This window comes from Tupaia chinensis, unplaced genomic scaffold (assembly GCF_000334495.1).
Source record: "Tupaia chinensis unplaced genomic scaffold, TupChi_1.0 Scaffold000052_1, whole genome shotgun sequence".
NCBI classification, from domain to species: domain Eukaryota; kingdom Metazoa; phylum Chordata; class Mammalia; order Scandentia; family Tupaiidae; genus Tupaia; species Tupaia belangeri.
In genome coordinates this window covers 356,750-363,377 of record NW_006159510.1, presented here as the reverse complement: position 1 = coordinate 363,377, position 6,628 = coordinate 356,750, and the positions used below count along the sequence as shown (strand labels likewise).

The 6,628-nt window shown below is 35.0% G+C and overlaps 1 non-coding gene across 1 annotated transcript; it reads right to left on the bottom strand.

Annotated features, from left to right (window-relative positions):
- Positions 1-3,683: 3,683 nt before the first annotated feature.
- On the bottom strand, positions 3,684-3,787 carry LOC114009584 (U6 spliceosomal RNA). The gene has a single exon (XR_003550976.1). It is a non-coding gene; the product is annotated as a U6 spliceosomal RNA (small nuclear RNA).
- Between the last annotated feature and the right edge of the window lie 2,841 nt (positions 3,788-6,628).

Here is a 6,628-nt window from a genome sequence, read left to right as displayed (position 1 = left end):
AAACATCTATCACTTCCTTTCCCAATCTAAGCTAATTATCATTTTTTCCCATTTTAATAAAATAAATAGAATTAAACAAGGACACCACAGTACAACTCCCAGAAGCTCAGACCATCACATATATCCAACTCTTAAGATATCTTTATATCTGCTTTCTTTTCTATTACTAAAAAGTGCTAAAAAAAAAAAAAACCTTCTCTTACTCATTTGTTTTTTACTTCTCTTACTCATTTAAAAATATTTGCCAGTAATTCTTTTCTCTTTTCTGTATTGGTTTTTCCATATCTTTTGAAAGCTTAGGACTGTTATTACCTCAGACATAAAAATAAAATCAACAATAACAACAAAACATACAACCTTCCCTAGACTACACATCTATAGCAATTTTCCTTTATTTGCAATGAAACTCTATGCTCCCTGTCATGGATGTTTTCAATGCCTCTCACCTGCCAATCATGTCCTATGTAAATCAGAAATTCTTCCAACCACTCTTCCCAAACTGCTGTTGGGGAGGAAGCTACCAATGTGCCTCCTATACTAATTGTCCGTTCTTGGTCTTCATCATATTTGTCCTTTCAGCACCTTTTGACATACATGTTAATTACTCCTTGAAAATCGTTCTTTGCTTGGCTTACCGGAAGCCACATTTTGACTTTCTACTATCTCAGCTTTTCAGTTGCTCTTTCTGATTCAGTTTCATGGTCCTGATCGCTGAATGTCAAATGCTACAGGATTTCAGTATTTGGACTTTTTATTTTCTCCATCTATACTCTGTTAACAATCCCATCCAATGGTATGGTTTTTGTTTTGCTTTGTTTTTTTTTTTTTAGGTTTTTGCTTTGTGTGCTCACTGGAAAGAGACAGAGAGCTAGAGAGAAGGAAAGTGAGAAGTCACCCTCCAGGGAGGACGGCCATGCTATAATCCATTTTCTTCCCGGGATTTTGGGCACATGCACATAGGCAACTATGTGATTTTCAAACCACTGTGGCCACGTCTTAAACCATAATTGGCCATATGGAAATTCAGACTTTAACCCATGTCACCTATTAGCCACAAGGTCATGGTTTAAATAGCATTCATAAACTGAAGAGTCCCAGGTTTATAGCACCAACATTGTCCCTGATCTGGCCTTCACACTTATTGGTACAATTGTATTTTCTTTTTCTTTTTTAAATTTTGGTTATAGGGTAAAAACGTGTGCTCACTGGAGAGACACAGATATATATAGAGAGGAGAAGTGAAAAAGCACTCCCCAGATGGCCACGTTACAATTCTCTCTCTTCCATTCTCTTCTCAGGATTCTGGGCATGCATGCATACACTCAGCTTATTTTTTTTATTTTTATTTATTTATTTTTTTTACTCAGCTTATATTTTAAGCCACCTTACTGGGACTTGAATCACACAATTAGCCAAGTGAGACCCAGCCATAAGTTGTTGAAAAGACTATTCTTTTCTAAATTGCCTTCATACTTTTGTCAAAATACAATTGGCTATATACAAGGGGACTTCAAAAAGTTCATGAAAATATAGAATTAAAGTACACGTTTAGTTTGGTGTGAATTTTTTTGGCTATATCACAATTTGTTTATTAATTTATCAGTTGATGGACATTTGGGCGGCGTCAAGCTTTACTACAAATAAAGCTTCCGTGAACATTTGTTTGTAAGTTTTTATATCAACATATTTTTATTTGTCTTGTATAAATAACTTTTCTTTCCTTTTTAGGGAGAAAGAGAATGCAGTGAATGAGCTTGGGAGGGAGAGAGCAAGAGAAAGGTATTCTTTTTTTTTTTTTTTTTTTGATGCCAGAATGTTTGTATACTTGACAGAAAGAGAGAAAGAGAGAGGAGGAGAAAGCATCCTTTGTCCCCTTGTGGGGCAGGGTCATGCTGTAATCCATTCTCCTCCATCCCTCCTTCCTTTTAGTGGTGTAAAAAAAATGTAAATGTTTACATAGCTTTTCAGAGCATCATTTTCTGTGAACTTTTTGAAAATCCTCCACTTATATATTTGGGATTTTTATGGACTCTATAATTTGCTTTCCTATTAGCCCATCTTAATGCTAAAACCATACAGTGTTAATTAATATAACAGTATAACTGAGTAATAATATTTTCAAGTTAGGTAATAAAAGTCTTTCTGTTTACTTCTTTTGTTTTCAAATTTTTTAAATTTTGTTCTAAGTCCTTTAGATTTTCCCATGAATTTTAAAACCCCCTGTCAATTTCTACAATAAATAAATAAACCAACAAATAAAACAACAGAGATTTTGGCTTTGTTTTTGTTTGTACTGACTGTAAAAATGAATGTGGAGAAAACTGGTACCTTAACAACGCTGAGCCTCCCAATCTCTGAACTCAGTGAGCCTCTCTATTTATTTGAGCCTTTCAAAATTTTTTTTTCAGCAAAGTTTTATAGGTTTCAGGGCACAGGATTTGAGGTGTGTGTGTGTGTGTGTGCATGTGTGTGTGTGTGTGTGTGTGTGCATGTGTGTGTGTGTGCATATGTGTTTATTTATCTCTAAATGTTTCATGTTTTTTATTTTACTATAATTAAGTCATTTTTAGAATTCAATTTTGTTGTTTGTTTTGTATATATATATATATACACATATATTATCTTTAAAAGGCCACAGAAAAATGCATATTTAAAAGAACTACATGTGGATTTCAAAAAATCTTACACAAAAAATAAACAAATTTTTAATATACTTTTCCACAAAATTGTTGAAATTCCCTTATAGCAATAAAACTGATTTTATTAATTGTTTTAATGTGATAAAATATATTAACATAAAACTTTACCACCTTAAGCATTGCTGTGTTCAATTCTGTGGTATCGAGTGTGTTACTGTTTTACAACCATCACCACAGTCCATCTCCAGGACACTTCTCATCTTACAAAATGGAAACTGCACTCATTAAGCAGTAACTCCATTTCCCCTCTTCCTATCCTCTGATAAATATCATTCTACTTCCTCTCTAGGATCTTGACAGTTCTAGATCTCTTATATAAATGAAACCAAACAATGTTTATCTTTTTGTAATTGGCTTTTCTCATTGTACATATCTTTAAGGTTGGTTCATGTTGGCATGCATCAATAATTCCTTCCTATTGAAGGCTGAATAAAATATATATATGACATTGTGTTTAATTATTCCTTTTGGGGGGGCATTTATATAGCTTCTAAGTTTTAGCTACTGTGAATGATACTGCTATGAGCATGGATATATGACTATCTCTTAGTTTCCCTGCTTTCTATTTGTTTGTATATATTTATATATACAAACTGCTGGATCACATGGTAAACACATTATAATATTTTTAAGGTACTGTGATACTGTTTTCCATAGCAGTTGTACTATTTTAAAATCCCACCAATAGTTCATTAAAAGTTATAATTTCTCCATATTTATCCCAGCAATTTTTATTTTTTGTTTTGTTTGTTGTTTACCAGAAGGCACATGCTCTTGCTATGGAGACACAGGCAGAGAAAGAAGGAAAGTGAGAAATCAATCCCCATGGGGCATGGTCACGCCACAGTGCCATCTCCTTCATTTCCCTCTTTTAGAGATTTTTGGGATACATGCACCTGGTCAAGCTCCTGGGTCTGGGACTGGAACTGTGCATTCAGCCATGTGGAATCAAACTGCCTTAATCACCAAGTCACCAGCTGACCCCAAATTATGGAATACTTCACAAATGTATGTGTCATCCTTGTGCAGGGGGCATGCTAGTCTTCTCTGAATCATTCCAATTTTAGTCTATGTGTGGTGATGCAAGCTGTGTTTTGTTTTGTGTTGTTTTTAGGAAGGGGAGAGGTTGATAGTAGCCATCCTAATGGATGTAAAATGGTATCTCATTGTGGTTTTCATTTGCATTTTTCTAATGATTCATTAGAGCAGTTTTTCATGGGCTCACTGACCACTCGTATATCTCTGACAAAATGTCATTCTAGTTCTTTGCTCATTTTTAAAAAATTTTATCACATTGGTAGTTTGCTATTTTAGAATTGGTTACCTAGAATAGGGGTTGGCTTTTGTCCCTATAGAAATGATCCTGTGGCTTTTCATTTTTAGTCTGTTAATATGATGACTTACATGGATTGATTTATTTAAATGGTTTTTTGTTTGTCTTTGTTGTTGTTGTTGTTTTATGTTTAACCAACTTCCTGGGATAAATCCTACTTGATCATGATTTATTATGCATTTTTTGTTACATTTGGATTCAATCTACTAAAATTCCGTTCAGAGTTTTTGCACCTACATTGATGAGGTCAGTAGCTTTCCCCCTACCACCTTAGAACATCCTTGGTTTTGTTTCAGGTTAGTGCTAGTCTCATAGTTTTAGTCTCTAGATGATCAATTTGACTTTTAAAAAATATTTTCTATGTCTCTGCTTACCATCCTCAGCCTTTCTTCCAGCTTTTTGAACATATGGAATACAACTTTGGTCATATATTGTTTTGATGGCCTATCATCACTGTCATTTCTGCATCTAGTTCTACTGATAGATTTTTTTTCTCTTCAATATGGGCCATATTTTCCTGCTTTTTTACATTCCTAGTATTTATCATTGTATGTCAGGCATTGTAAATTTTAACTTATTGGGTGCTATATGTATTATTTTATTCCTATGATAGTCTTGACCATTGTTCTGGAATGCAGGTAAATTACAGGAAAACAGCTCATTTCTTTTGAGGTATTATTGTATTCCTTATTAGGTGGGATCAGGAAGCCTTTAGTTTAGTGAAATTTTGCTCCACTACTGAGGCGATACCTTTTTTTTCTTAAGAGATTTTTGCGTTATGTGCCCTGAGTGATTTTTCAAGCCACAAGGTCGAGGACTCAAACTACAGTTTGGCTACATGGGAGTCCAGTGACAAAACCACCAAGCCATCTGCTGACCCTGGCAATGCCTTTTTGAAACCCTAGCTGATACTATGGTTCATGAATTTTTTCACTCTGGGTATTAGAAACTCACCCTATTCCTGACCCTATGTTAGCTTCACAGATTGTTTCCTCTGCTTCTCTTGGTTAATCTTTGCCTTCCCCTGTGTAGTATTCTCCCACAAATGAGCCCAACTGGAAACGAGAGGTGTTCCTATAGATCTTTGGCCCCTCTCTATGAACTACTCTTCTCCTTCAGGACTTTGCACCATGGATTCCAGCCATACGGGCCTCCCTGGAATCCTAGCCTTGTCTCTCTCCATCCAGGGATCACTGACCACTACTTGAGTCCTACTGTCCAGCCTTGTAACCTGGACACTAACCCCATGAAGATACTCCATTTGTTTTTCTGTCTCAGGGATCATTTTTAAATTATTTTATGAATATTCGGTGTTCAGATATTCTGCTCAGTTTTTAAGTTGTTTCAGGCAACCAAGATGAATTTGGTTTCTAATACTTCATCTTTGCAGAAAATAATAATTATTTAATATTAATGATTTAATATTAAGTTTATTCTAGGACTCTTCATTTCCCACTCCTAACTGAAGCCTCCATTTTAATATTATTTTCTTCATCTATGTGTTTTTTCAGACACACAGATGTTCTCCGCAGCTTGACACCTAATACACAAGTACAAGTGGCTTGGATATAGTCTGTGTTTCCATGAGAGGCCATTCTCCCAGGAGCATCATTGCTGATTTGCTTCCTCTAGAATTGCCCTTAGAGCAGCCTCACTTGCATGACATTGTCCTTAACCACCCCTCCCCCCCAGGTCAATAGAGTCAATTTCAGCAGTACCATCAGCATAATTTGTCTTACTAATCATGGTCTGTGTTTTAGAAAAGGGCAGCAGCTCACCAGGGCTGGTAATATTTTCACAGTTTTATGTTTGCACAATTAGTGCAGTTTTAATTCTTTTTCTCTCTTCTTTCTGAGCTACAAGTTAAAAATAATCTATTAAAATGAGAAGTATGTATACATATTAAACATTTAAGGGGACTTTAAGGAGTTCATAGGAAACATGAAATTAAAGTACAAGTTCATTTTGGTGCAAAAATATTGAAATCCATGCACAGTTTTATTTTTTAATAATATGCATTTTTCATAAACCTTTTGAAGACCCCTTGTATCTTTTACTTTCTTGCGTTTACATCTTGGATCAACATGGAAACAAGCATGGAGTCTATAGTTAAAAGTGTTGTAGGTCCCTGGGCAAATATCTATATTTTTATTATAATTTGTCAGCTTTTCTATTTAAGAGTCAACTAATAGTCATATGAGCTTTTGGACTTACATTGAAAGTGGATAATTCTAGAAAAGAGATTTTTTTTTAAAGTCTCATTGTTGTATTTCTTCTTGCCAGTGAAGGTGAACTTATTTTGAAACGAATTAGTAGTCCGCTGCCATTGAACATGCGTACCTGCTCTGTTAATCATCCTTCCCAAGTCTAGCAGCATTCTGGCAATACCATTGTTGAGGATGAGAAATCGTAAGTCATCTACTTTGATGGCTTCACAGCTTTAATAAATGTGATGTGTCAGCTACTTCATTTCTGAGGGATTTTTTTTTCCCTCCTATAATTTTTCTCAGAAGGAATCAAGTTATAAAAGAACCTTCTTTCATGCAAATGAATTGCACGTTTTAGTTCAGGTTGCCTCGCTAAATTTTACACTTAA